Source organism: Panicum virgatum, chromosome 9N, assembly GCF_016808335.1.
Source record: "Panicum virgatum strain AP13 chromosome 9N, P.virgatum_v5, whole genome shotgun sequence".
In the NCBI taxonomy this organism is placed as follows: domain Eukaryota; kingdom Viridiplantae; phylum Streptophyta; class Magnoliopsida; order Poales; family Poaceae; genus Panicum; species Panicum virgatum.
In genome coordinates, this window is record NC_053153.1 from 51271608 (window position 1) to 51286242 (window position 14635).

Genomic DNA, 14635 nt, shown 5'->3' on the forward strand with positions numbered 1-14635 from the left:
TGAAATAAGGGAAGTTCTTGCGATTTTTTTTTCCATGATTTAATGAAGGACAAGTAACGTGCGGTAGGAGTTAGCGGCCGAGATCTTGCCGACGATGATGACGAATACACGCTCGAATAGCTCAAAATAGGTCCATGCAAAAATAAAAGTCCGAGAAAAAAAGGGGGGGCCTGTCGCCCATTGGGGGGCGACAGGTCCCCTGCCTTTTTTTTTCTCTCCAGGGACTTCGTTGCAAATTTGAAAAAAAAATTACACATTGGGCCTGTCGCCCTATGGGAGGGCGACCGGGGTATATTTTTGAAATATTTGAAACCGGTCATATATTTTTGAAATTTTAATTTTTAAAAAATATAAAAAAGAAAAAACGGCTCGCCGCGTTAGATCTGAAATAGCACAACAGTTCAGTTAAGTTTTCGAGTACCCATCCAATTCGGATTTGATCTGAAATGTTGGGCCCCTTTGGCCCAGTCCACGGACGTGCTCCGATTGGGGCTGGGCCTTCAAGCCCATATCATCTAGGGTTTTGTTTCCCCCGTTCTGGTCTGTCTATAAAACGAAGGGCGCACTCAATCCTCTTGCCCCGGCCGCCGTCGCGCACGCAATCTTCCCTACCGGTCCTGATCTCGCTTCTTCCTTGTCGTCCTGCTTTCTTTTCTCCTTGTTCTGGCGTTGTTTTTGTTTGGTTTTCGAGTCGAGCCCTGTCATTAGGGGGATGATGTGAAAGTATCTCGGCGATGAGGAAAGAAATCCGTGTGCCGGAGGCGTCCGCCGGACGCCGGTGTCGGTTGCACAAATCCTCTAAGAAGTTCTGAGCCACTTGTTTTACCCTCTATCTTCTCCCCTCGGATCTAGATTTGCTTCGTCGTTTTCGTCCCCTCCGTTGTTTTGAGTTGCTATTGATTCGGTCTTGTTCTTGGCAACGTTCTTATTGGATCTGGTTTTTGTGGGTCGAGCTCTGGTTGAATGTTATGCGAGGTGATGATGCATGTATGAAAGTCTGTCAATCCCCTGATGTCACAAAGTGATGACTCCTCATACATCCCGACAGGCTCTGATCGCATCTGTTTCACTGTACATGCTGGCCTCTTTCTGAATTTTGATCTGATTCGTTCTTTTGCTGTTTGGCTTCTTGGGATTTCTACCTCGGGTTTGTTTTCATGACGGTGCATTTTTAATCAGCTGAACATTCTGCTTGTTTTTGACTCTTGTGAACGCGGTACCACACGGATGGTTGGAGCGCCCAAAGACGGTCGGAAAAAATGGTCATGGTGATTCCAAAATGTGTTCAGATTTAGCCTTTTTCTATTCAGTTGTGAGCTTGGGATGCACCTAATTTGACCTCTAGGAATCAAATAATCGTAGGCGACAGCATATGTTTGGACGGGGGGAGTCACTACAGTTTTATTTTTCTTAAAATAAAATGATTACAAGTCAGTAAATTTGATTACTTTCTGATCAAGCAGTGCCTTTAGGTGCTAATTTTGGTAACCATAAGCTTGTGCGGCCTCGGTTCATTTTGATGCAGTATAAATACTGTATTAACAACGTTGTATTAACAATGTTAACAAATTCTTCTTGACAGAAATGGCTTTGATGCACTAGCGCGGTTCCAAGCGGCCATCAACACAGATGCAGCTTTACACGAACCAATTTACGGGTTAATATGTATATTGCAGCGTATATACAGATAGATTGAAGATAACTAATATAGCTTGTTTTGAATTTTTTAGTAGACATTGTTCTGAAAAGGGTGAATCATAATTAGTAGGCTCCTGATCCCTCACAGATTATCAGCGAAATGGCAATCAGTGGCTCAAACTGTTCTCTCTTCCATTCTGTCTTCACCGAAATATATAGTACCAAAAGTGCTGATGCAACCAAAGCTTAGCAATTCAACTGAAACATCACTCTTTTATAACATCGAGTAACTACAAATCTACAATTCAATGCCCAACTAACCAATAAACGCCATCTCAAATATATATACATTCTACCATGAAGCAGCATGCCTCATGGTCGGTTCACGTACTAACTGAATTGTCCATGCTTATACCAAACCATAATGGTAATGGATAGTAGCCCTAAGAGACAGCAAGTCAGCTATAGATGGAATACTTGTCATATGATGGGAATGAGAAGCACATGGAAAAAAGCATACGGGTTTCCACTCTAATTAATTGGTTGGAATACCTGACCAAGCGTGTGAGCAACCCACAGTATATGTGGTTCTAGTTTGGATACCTCCTGTCCAAGGCGATGGCCGATGGGCAAACATTGACCTGACTGTGGAAACGGAACAAGCAGAGTACATGCTTAGGCCTGTCGATGATAATTTCGCTAAGGCTCTGGTATCCGCAAGCTTGATATTTCTTTCACTAATTGGATGCAGCTGGCTGTTTAGAACCGAATAGGAGCGTGTTAAAACATTTATGTATAATAGTTGAAGATGCATGCTTAATGTAGTGTCTCAAATGATGAACAATTGCACTGATGCCTCACTTCATTATTCAGGATGATGAAAATCTATCCACATTACGATGATTAAGCACTGTATGGTTCCCTACCGAGCTAGCCTTAAACAAAGTGTGCAAAGTCAGTCTTAACTCTTGATTCTTGAGCGAGAAGGCTTAAAACTTCTTGCTGTGGTAAGCACTGGGCTCACGGGATGAACGCGCCTGTGAGGTTCGAATGTTGCCACCGCTGCACCAGCAAAGCAGAGAGATTGATCTGATTCGGGCATCTTCAGGAAATCAACAGGACTACACCTCCAAGGCGTGGCCATGTACAAGCAAAATTATGATATCGTAGATATACTCCATCTGTCCCAAATTATTAGTCTAATTTTTAATATGCATCTAGATATATATCATATCCAGATGTATAACAAAATCGATATATCTAGGAATGCTAAAAAGAATTAATAATTCGGGATGGTGGGAATAGCTAGCAAATTTTGTGTTACCTAGGGAAGCGGACACTTGTATCAGATAACAACATTAGTTGTGACTAATTAGAGGATGTAAAGGATCTTAAATTTTAACTTAGAAAATCTTATTCAGTTTTAAGTGAAAAATATATAAACGACAAGTTGGATGGTGAAGAGATCACAAGGATCATAATCCCTTACCACCTTCTTAGGGCTTGTTTGGCAAGGCTCCAAAACCGGCTCGGGCTGGAGCCCTGCCAAACGGTTCATTTTGGAGTAGCTCCACGCACCTAGAGCCCCTTCTGATTTCCATTGGAGAGGTGGAGCCATGAAAGCGGCTCTGTGAGTAGACATCAATACTAGAAGTTTTTTTTGAGCCTCTCATCTGGGTACAGCTGTAGTATCTGTTCATGTACAACTCACACCAACCCTACACACGCACACCACACTCACACCACACGTACACAAATAAACCTACAACTACACTCAGATCAAATCGCGTCCTTCGTGAGATCACCGGATCCATCCAAGGCTCCGTAGGCGACGGGCGCGTCGCAATCTCTTTGTGGCTCCACGCATCAATACTAGAAGTTGTTTTGCCCAATGTTTTTCTAGACGTTAAACGGTAAACAGTCGGTCACCCTTTGTTTAGTGTTTAGGCCGTTTAAATGGTGTTTAAACGGAGTTAAACGGCCTAAACGGTTTGGCATAATAACATTAAAATATGCGTATTTATATACGTAAATGTCAAATATGCTAGAAAGTCTACATATTTACACATGTAAAAAGTAGCTATTCTACCAAATAATCTTTCTGGAAGAAATTTAAATCCCACAACATTTCATATACTTACGGTGCTACTTGGTTCGGTATTGATTGTGGTAGTTGTAATCCTCCTATTGACTAAATTATGAAGTAAATGATCACCTAGCTCATTTAATCATGATTAACTCGAATCTGTTTAGACGATTTAGACAGATTTTAACGGTTTAAATGGGTTTAAACGGTCCAACCGTTTAATTCACCGTTTAGGGCCTAAACGACACGGGTGACCTCTGTTTACCATTTAAACGCTGTTTAAACGGACTAAACAGCCGTTTAGGCGAACAGAGGTTTTGCCAAATGTTTTTCAAAATAGCTCTAACTCCACCAGAGAAGCTGGTCCACTAGAGAAGCCAGAGCTGTAACTGTTTTTGGAGGAGTCGGAGCCCTACCAAATAGGCCCTTATCCTTATATCACTAGCCATTCTTTCGCCAACTGAATGCTTTTATTGATCCAAAAGCTCTCATCCTACACGGCCAGCACGTGGAATACTACGCTGCTAGTACAGTTGAGCAACATGACCTCTCTACCTCCTGCAAATCTGAAGCACGTGTCACTACTCACTGTCAAACTGTTTATAAATGAGGCTCTGTGTATGTTATACAGATGTTTCGAATTTCCTCTCCTTTTCCTTTTTTTTAAATGCTAGACAACCTCAGGCAGAACGCCCTAATTTTGAAGCATATTCTTGCCTTGCTAAATTTCTCCTCAATTACAGTACTAGTACTCACAAAATCCAACAATTTTTTTTCCTATAACTTGTTTTGGTTCAAACTTGAAATAGAGTAAGCATGTATCATTATGGAAAAAATATTAACAGTGTCAAATGTCAACATATGTTTGTAAGTTCCATAAAAAACACTTGTAAGGACGATATGCGTACACATATTCTCAATAATAATCCAACCATACACTAGAAACCAGAAAGCACTCACTTTTATACTATCATTGAGTAGCCGGAAAAATATAAAAGGGCATTTATGTTACTACCCCTACTTTGAAGAGCAGTTGTGAAAAGTAATAGCCAAAATCACAAAATTTGTCTGCAGCCCAGCACATTGTCTGCAGTGTCCTTTTGCATAGAGGGTGTGGGAGCTCATCCAAACTTCGACACAGGAGAGGAACAAAAGAAACATTTGAAGCCAAGGAAGCTCAGCCGACATCTGTGTTGCAGTTGATTAAAGAGGAGGCTAATTTGCGGTTTCAGGCGTGTGGTGCTCTAGATGTATCTTAGTTTATTATGAATTTCCTTTCATATTGTGTTGTAAGTCTTTCCTATTTATGTAATCACATTCTTGTAAGACTTGAACTCTCTCTTCTCCTTATATGATATGGCAGCAAAAAATCACAAAATAAAAAATGAGGTAAAACTACAATTACACTTTAAAGTAAGGGTAACAACACATCAAAAAAAAACAATGCCCCAGCTAACCACCACATATATCTCCTTACATATGTAGGGCATCGAGCAACAAGGACGAGCAAGGAGCTTTGTCATTCACTATCACCACATTTCGCAGTCCATATCAATAACCATACAACAATGGAAAAGGCTGATGTAGGAGGTAATCCTAGGTGCTAGAGGAGTATAATATAGAATGATTGGGAGTAGGAGGCACCTGAGAAGATCAAACAACTTTAGGAACCAAGATTGAGCAAGAAATTGATATGCATGTCTGCAATGCTGTGAGCAATATAATGTAGTGATGCCAACTAAAATATATTGCTTAAATGCAACATTGATATGAACTATATTGCTTAAATGCTATAAATAACCACTAGGAGTAATCTAATTTTAAAAACTCATCTTTTTGTAATTTATTACCGTGTACCGGCATGTGGGTTCTAAATTCAAATAATTGCCGTGTTTTTTATCTTATGAAGGCAAATGGTTGTAAGACTATAAAGACTATAAGCATGATCATGGCTAAGGCTGGAACTAGTTCATTTTTTTTAAAAGGAATACCTTGTATGATTCTCTATCTTTCAATGATGCGAGCCAGCAAAACTTTAAAACATGGCAATTCCCTGCAGTAAATTAACGAACTTCTGGATGATGGATGGATGCACCACCTGCTGCTGGTGATGGCTTAGGCCTCTGTTGACATTTGACAATGGTCCTTGGCATCATGAGGCTGTCCTCTGTAGTAATCTGCAAGTTAAACTCATCAAAGGAAACAAATTGCAGCGCACCTCTGTACATGTAGACCACTTTCTAAAATTTTTAGTGAGATTCTAAAGTGTTCAAGAGCTTAAGATGTTCTAGGTGTGTCCCTTTTTCAAAACCCTAGAACCAATTATCCTCATACAACACATAATCTCTCTTCTACATGTCACGTTAGCTTTGTCATAAGTCAACCAACTTTGACCGATTATACAGAAAAATATAACAATATCTACAATACCGAAATTGCTTCATTTAATCCATTATAAAGTATGTTTGTTAGTGCATATATTTGGTAGTATAGATGTTGCTATATTTTTCTATAAATCTGGTTAAAGTTAGACAAGTTTGACATAGGATAAACGTACAATGACATGCAAAAATATAGAGGGAGTAAATATGAAATATTAGTAAACGTGGAGTGTATCTCCTTTTATTCAGTTTTGTTGGAACACAAGTATCAAGAAGTACAATGCACTCAAATCTCTGCAACCTTCTTTAAGCTCAATCAAAACACACAGATTGTACACCTCCCCAAACCTCACTCTTTTATGATACCGGGTGGCCATGAAGGAAAGCCAAACTAAACTCGACACACGTCTCACTAAGGCACTATATACAAGGTTGCAGATTGTCCATACCAATACCAAAAAGATATATAGCGATGGGGAAAATATTACATGATGATAATAGAGAAACACCTGGTACACAGGTTTAGGTTTAGGAGGCATCAGAAGATCATGTGACAATTGGTTGCTCTTGACATCTTTGGCATCCGGAGAAGTACTAGCTGGTGACGAATTGCTCTTCTGATCTCGCCCTGGAGCACCAGCTGCAATGATGAGAAAGCCTGCGTTGCACCCGTAGAGTTTGCATCACATGTTTTCTTTTGTTAATTTTGCGTGGATGAAGAAGCAACCACTTCACAGCATACTCCTGGATTCATGTCAGCAACTTGCATGTCACAGCAGCAAATAACAAGAAAAATGGGCGGAGATGACACACACGGAGGTGGTGAGGAGTAAGTAGAATAGGCACGTCTGAAAATAATTTTTTAACAAAAAAGATAATATAATGTTCAAGCGCATTAGAACACTTTTTGTATAGTTGAAAACAGATCTGCCGTTGGAGTGATAAGAGTCCAATTTTTCCTAGTAGATCTTAATTGGAGCTGACGTGCCTCTTAGAGGCTTGAGTACGTTGAGGATCTCTGATTACAAAAAAAAAATTGAATGGTTAACCTGCTGTTTTTGCTTTTTGGATAAGACTAACAAGCTGGTTTGGTTTCCGCCTTTCGAGAGTACAATACGTGTGAGACCGGGAGGGGGCAGGAGTTTGCAAACGTTGCATTCTCGTTCTGTTGCCTTCAGTCGTGAAGGAAAAAAAACTGATTGTGGTTACACAATTAATGGATAAATATAACTAGTACCCTATTTTGAATGGTATAAAAAATGACACATCAGTCCAACTCGCAGTGCAGAGTGCACGCTGTTAATAGTGGCCACAGATATGAAAGCAATGGAGCACAGCAATGATGAGGCCACATCAGAACATGTGCTGGAGGCTTTCTTTAAAAAAAAAAGCCCGAGCAGTCGCCTTCAGGAAAGCAACCCACTGTCTCCCTCTCTGAAAGGAATCGGGTGCTCGTAGCTTAAGAGGTGGAGGAGCTGAATTAGGCAAATTAAAAATATTAACCTCAAGCTCCAACTAATTTGCACAAAATATAACTAAAGCATACTATCTAGATGTGCAACTAGTGTTCTTCTAGTATGAAAACTCTCATCCAAAAAAGTTATGCAACTTATAGCCAATTCTATCAAGAACTGCTCTAGAAAAGTAGAGGCACACAAGAATGCAATAAGTAAATGCGGAAGCTTAAAGGAGAGATGAGAGAAAGCAAACTTTTTGATACGAGAATTTATCCCATGGTTCGGTTAGCCACAAAGGTACACCTACATCCACGTTGTTGAAGCACTCACAAAGATTATTGCTTCTCGGCCACCAAGTCTTTCGTGAACACAATCACAGTCACCTTGGCCCCGGGTTCCACTAAAGAGCTTCACCAAGAAGGGTGGGGTCTCCACGTCCCCCGCACAAAGATGTCGTCGCCGCTCCACACCAAGCCGGAGGGTCGATAACGATGCCGGCGAGTCACCAAGACTCCAAAGATGGCCGGCTCACCGAGTACATGTGGTGGTTCTCTCCTAGAACCAAGGCACAAGGCACACAACCTTGCTCTCTCACTCACTCAAGAGCTAATCTAGAACTAACCTTCACAAAGCATGTGCTAAACCTAATGATGTGATCAATTTGCTTTTTGAATGGCTTGGAGTTGTTCTTCAATGTGTATGAGGTGTCTCAGGTCTCCAGCAACTCTAAAATGGCCGGGGGAAGCCATATGTATAGCCCACAAACTTGAAGTAGCCGTTGGGGCCATTTCTGCGTAAGTGTCGGATAAACACACCGAAGGACTCGGATGATCCGGTCACTAATAGCCACAACTATCTGTTACACCTTTCTGACAAGTACTGCAGCTAAAATAAGATACCGTCGGATGATTCGAAGGTAGGGTCGGATTATCCGGTGCTAAAGAAACTTTCTGGAGCCAAAAACATGCTCTCTGAACAATACTACGGAGCATTAGTCTGACGCTTTTTATACATGGGTTGGATTATCTGACCTCTCACAAAATCAGCTCCATGGTGCTTCGTATTTTGATCATTACTCTCAGCTCCGAACTCCGTTTTCGATGATCTTATACTCTTTGGAAAGCTTATGAAATTATCTACAATAATATCTAGGAGTCCATCTCATTTGATCAAGTTTTGGGCGTCGGAATATCCGAATACCGTCGGATCATCCGGACGCACACAGAAATCAGCTTCATCATATTTTGATCATAACTTTTTGCCCTGAACTCCGATTTTGATGATCCTAGACTCTATGGAAAGCTTATGAAATTGTCTACAAGAATGTACAGAAGTCCATATCATTAGATCAGATTTTGGTCACTGATTCAATGCATCAGTTTAACCGGTGCTACTATTTAGGCTTTGTATTCATTCTTGGAACCTAATATGATTCACTCGATAAACTTTGTTAGTCCCATAATCATGTTGTCAATCGATCACCAAAATCACTCGAAATGGTCTAAATGGGGCCATGTTCGTTACACTCTTCTATCCCTTCTAGCAATCTACCTGATGGCTGATGCCCTATTTGTTTGAGCTTTCGGGAGCTTTTGTACTACTAGCCTCTAGAATATTCAAAATTCAGATGCCCTCAGAAACTAAAAGCAGAAAAGCTCTGATGAGAATATCACACCTTTGGATACGACTATTGCTTATAAAGTGGGCTTGCTCCTACATTTCCATAGTGATTTTTGGTACAATTCACTTGGTTCCACATGCACATGTCATTATTTGTTTGTAGGTGCACATATTTCTCAATGTGCAAGTCCATCAAAGTTGCTATGTCATTGTCACGGACTTGTTATTCATAATTGGGACCCTGACCCAAGTTGGAGCACACCCCATGTAGATGGAGAACACGTCAAGAAAGTCTTTGGACGTCCTCCACCTTGGCCACCTCCTTAGGAGGCCAGAAAGGGCGTCCAACCCAAGTTGGAGGCCCAATCGGATTCGACTTCGTTTCAGTTTCAGACTCCAAGAAACAGCCCGCACTAAAACAGACGCACTTGGTATGGCTGGAAAGATAATTTCAAGACGCTTCCAATGGCACTGGTCTCAGGCCCAAATTCATCCGGAGTCGGCGGGAATCGTCGAAATAAGATGGCATCCAGAATCTGTCTCGGTGTTGCATCACCCTTTTTCGGTCTTTGGGCCATGTATCGAGTTGAGCCCATTAAGGGTGCGACCAGGGGGTATCTCACGACCTAAAATCTTTATATTCAGTAGCCGCCGCCCTAGTTAGGGTTTGTGTTTTGCTTAGATTCATTCTGTCAAGAACAGTTGTCGCCGTTCATCGGTTTGTGAAACCCCAACTCGTGAGATTAATCATTCATCTGCAGAGTCACTTCATTTGAGCTGTGTTTCTTTCGAGTTCTTGCTTGTGTTCTTCGTTGCGCTTGCAGGGATTAGCCTTCTTGGCGAGGTCAACCGGATTGTGACACGGTTGATAACCAGAGGAGTTGTGGTGCTAAGATTACTGGATTCGGGTCTTAGGATCTGAAGCCGGATCGGTGTGTCTCGCTTTGCCTGCAACGAGAGTTATCCAGAACCTGACAGAAGATCAGCAACCCACGTCCCCATCACCATCATTTGGTAATCAGAGCTTCAGGTATACCGTTAGGTTTACATCTATCCTTTAGTTTGAGTGTTTTCGTCTTCGTCCCATAGTCCACCGCCATATTTGTTTCCTACCTAAAATCATCCGCGGCATATCCTTTGCATAATTCAGTTTCAGAGTTCGTAGTGTTGAGTTTTTGTCCTAGGTCAAGGTCTTGTTGCTGGTTTAGATCGTGTTTCAGTCTAATTTGTGTGTTCCCCTTTTGTTTTCTATCAACCCTTGCCATCACCATCCATTAGATCCGCATCTTTCGTCCATATAACATCCTGATTCGAATGCCTTCCATAAAACAGTCATAACTTTTGCGTCCGAACTCGAAAAGGTGCAAATTTTATATCTACGAATATCTACAGAAAATTTTATATTCGTTTCATCCTAGAAGAGCTAGGTTCGCCAAAATTAGAATTGCGAAATTCGATCAGGAAAACTGAGTTTCGGGGCCGACAAGTTTGACATGCATTTGAGAGCACAATCCTGATTTTGCATAGACCACATCTTTTATCCAATTGAGCTCATATTTTTTGTGGTTTGTTCTTGTGTGCTCCTTGTTGGAAAAAAATATATATCAAAAGTATAAGAGCAAAAAAAAGGTTGAGAAAAAAAAGAAAAATGGTGAATGAAAAAAAAAACAAGAAGATAGGAGCACATAAGCAATAGCCTATAGCTCTATTTGTTTGTGGTGCCTTTTGCTTTGTATTTGTTGTTTGCTACCTATGATACTTGTTTTCCTCTCTTTTTATCATAAATTGGTGTTAGGAACACATATAGGCTAGCAACTAGGACAAGTGCTTTGGACATTTATTCAATATTGCTATCTATTACTGACTTATGTGCCACATACATATATTTATTCATTTGTGTGCCTCCCAAGATCCACATATATACTTCAGATTGGTACAGAAAAAGGATCCTTGCAATCTTGGTTTCACACCCTCTTGGTAAGTATCACAAACCAGCCACCGGTTGTACCATCCACTGCTTTGCATTGGTAAGAACACTTGTAAGAGCTTGGTAAGACGTGTGAGATTGTGTTTCCACCATCCACATCCACATATAGTAGTTGATAGGGATAATTTTTTTGTGGTTTCTCTTGTCTACTTACTAACAATGTCAGGAAATACTGAGATTGCTCGACGTGTGCTAAGTTCTCAAATGGAGAAAGTGGAGCAAAATCAATAACAATTTGTTCCAGACTTTCTTTGCTGTGATGGAGCGACGTTGCCGAGTCATCATTGATGGTGAGACTTGCAACAACCTTGCAAGTTTAGAGCTAGTTGAGAAGCTTGGTCTGACCACAAAGCCACATCCACATCCACACTACATGCAATGGGTAAATTCTTACGATAAGATTAAGGTAACTGAATTTGCATATATTGAATTTAGCATTGGTTTTTACAAGAGTAGTGCTGCTTTTGATATAGTACCCATGCAAACATATCATTTGTTACTAGGAACGCCATGGATTAATATAAATAATGTGGTACATAAACAGGATGCAAATAGATATTCTTTCAACTACAATGGTTGAAAAATTACACTTAAATCTATGACCGCTGCTGAAATTTTAAGAGAAGATCTTTTGAGAGTGGAGAGAAGAAAGAATGAAACTTTTAGAAAAGAATGGCCTGTTTTAGATGGTACAACAAATTCATATAAATCTAAATCTGATTTTGTACAAAATGAATATATCGCTTTGTCTTCTGTTGGAACTAATATTTTGTAGCATGTATCTAAAAAAGAAGACAAGGTGATAGAGAATGAACATGTAATTGTCTCATGTAAGAGCTCTCTTGATGTGCTGAAATTATCCACCACTCATGCTACAATAGAGCAACATTTAGTGGACACCAAATCTGAATTGGCTTTGTCACATGATGAATATTCTACTGATTTTTGTGATAAAAAAGAGTTGTGTGATACTTCTATGTTTATCCCTGTGTCACAACTTGTGAAGGAAACTGATACTTTTGTTTTGGAACCAAAGACTTATGCTAAAAATAAACATTTGATTCCAACTGTTACTGAAAAGGATGAACGAAAATTGTTGTCTTCTTTAAATACTTTGGGTTATATAGAGTTTGATACTTTGTGTGATCTAAGTAGTTTGGAAGAGAAATTTAAAAGTGTTGAATTGCCTTAGTTGTCTAGATGCACATATCACTTTATTGGCAAATATCATTGTAAAGGAGACTACATGGTACACCAAGTTTATATTTGTTCAAATCTGAATTCTCTTTTTGGTGTGCATCAATATGACCAAATGGAGGGTTGCAATATTGATAATAGTATCATGTGGAGATTTCCTAGTTTTGCTTTACAGAAACAGGTTAAGTCTCAAGAAGGGGAGTATTGTTGGCTACTACCCACAACATGTCCTCCAACTAAGCTCAAACCGAGGACAGTTTGTTGTCAAGAAGGGAAGGATGATGAGAACATCACACCTTCGGATACGACTATTGCTTATAAGATGAGCTTGCTCCTACGTTTCCATAGTGATTTTTGGCACAATTCACTTGGTTCCACATATACATGTCATTATTTGCTTGTAGGTGCACATATTTCTCAAAGTGCAAGTCCATCAAAATTGTTATGTCATTGTCACGGACTTGTTATTCATAATTTGGACCCTGGCTCAAGTTGGAGCACACCCCATGTAGATGGAGAACACGTCAATAAAGTCTTTGGACGTCCTCCACCTTGGCCACCTCCTTAGGAGGCTAGAAAGGGCGTCCAACCCAAGTTGGAGGCCCAATCGGATTCGACTTTGTTTCCGTTTCGGACTCCAGGAACAGCCTGCACTAAAACGGACGCTCAGGTCTCATACGGAGTCGGATTCGGGTACACTTGTTATGGCTAGAAAGATAATTTCAAGACGCTTACAATGGAACTGGTCTCAGGCCCAAATTCATCTGGAGTCGACGGGAATCGTCAAAATAAGATGGCATACAGAATCTGTCTCGGTGTTGCATCACCCTTTTTCGGTCTTTGGGCCATGTATCAAGTTGAGCCCATTAGGGGTGCGACCAGGGGGGTCTCTCATGACCTAAACTCTTTATATTCAGTAGCCGCCGCCCTAGTTAGGGTTTGTGTTTTGCTTAGATTCATTCTGTCTAGAACACTTGTAGCCGTTCATCGGTTTGTGAAACCCCAACTCGTGAGATTAATCATTCATCTGCAGAGTCACTTCATTTGAACTGCGTTTCTTTCGAATTCTCACCTGTGTTCTTCGTTGCGCTTGCAGAGATTAGTCTTCTTGGCGAGGTCAACTGGGTTGTGACACGGTTGATAACCAGAGGAGTTGTGGTGCTAAGATTGCTGGATTCGGGTCTTAGGATCTAAAGCCGGATCGGTGTGTCTCGCTCCACCTACAACGAGAGTTATCCAGAACCTGACGGAAGATCGGGAACCCACGTCCCCATCAAGCTCATAGCAGAATGATTCTGCCGTTTGCCTTTTGAGATCATTTGATTTTCGGAAGTCCGAAAAGCTAATCATTCGAACCGAGCTCACCACGGTTCGATCCCCTTCCGTGATGATCCTGGTGTCTCGCACCGGGGATTTATGATTTATCCCCTGAGGGGTTGCTTGGCTCCTATGTATACATGTATACATCATTTGTGTATGTTCAGATGTTCTGGATTTTCTCTTCTTTCCTTTTTTTTTCATAAACGAACGAGCTCTACTAATTATTACAACTTAAAGAGAATACTCTTAGCTTTGAATACATGTTCAAAAAATTATTGCTGCCTCAATAACAGAGTAGTACTCAAAATTTAATTGGCGTCCAGGAAAGCTTACCTTCTTTTTTTTTTCTGTTAAACATAGGAAAAATGTAGCATTACGATAAATATTCCCAGTGTCAACTCCAAATATCATTTTGCATGGTAAACCAATAAATTCAGAAAGATATGAGTTGAAAGTTTTTTTAAAAAAACAATACATGTGTAGTACTGAGTAACCAGTAGGAACATAAATGTCCCAGCAAGTTTTCACGTACGTCTGCCTACTCATACGGGCTATATATTGAAGTTTTTGATTGAGCAACACGCTCCGTCATTAGAAGGGGCTTTTTTTTGCGAATAAGCTTGGGGCCCGACACTAATGAGGAAAAGTTGGATAATACTAGAGGATGATAACATAGATCGGGGGCCGGCCGATGGGAATGAGAGGCGCCTGGGAATATCACTAAACGTGATCCGCCTGTTAGTCAGTTTAGCTACAAGCCCAAGCCTCAAACAACAGGCGCGGTTAGTCATCGCAAGAAGGGATGGAATCCATCACTATCGCCTGCAGGATCGGAGCTCAACATCGGAGTTAATTGGACTGGTTTGTGTCCAATTAACTAATTCTACTTTGATAATTGTTTGAGTTTGGTTTTATTGGAGTGATACGGATCCACGGTAGTACGAGGAGG

The 14635-nt window shown here is 40.7% G+C and overlaps 2 non-coding genes across 2 annotated transcripts; both read left to right on the forward strand.

The window, feature by feature from the left end:
• Positions 1-729: 729 nt before the first annotated feature.
• LOC120693678 lies at positions 730-816 on the forward strand. The gene has a single exon (XR_005683134.1). It is a non-coding gene; the product is annotated as a small nucleolar RNA U61 (small nucleolar RNA).
• A 154-nt stretch (positions 817-970) lies between these two features.
• On the forward strand, positions 971-1059 carry LOC120693686. Its single transcript, XR_005683142.1, has one exon. It is a non-coding gene; the product is annotated as a small nucleolar RNA snoR14 (small nucleolar RNA).
• The last annotated feature ends 13576 nt before the right edge of the window (positions 1060-14635 follow it).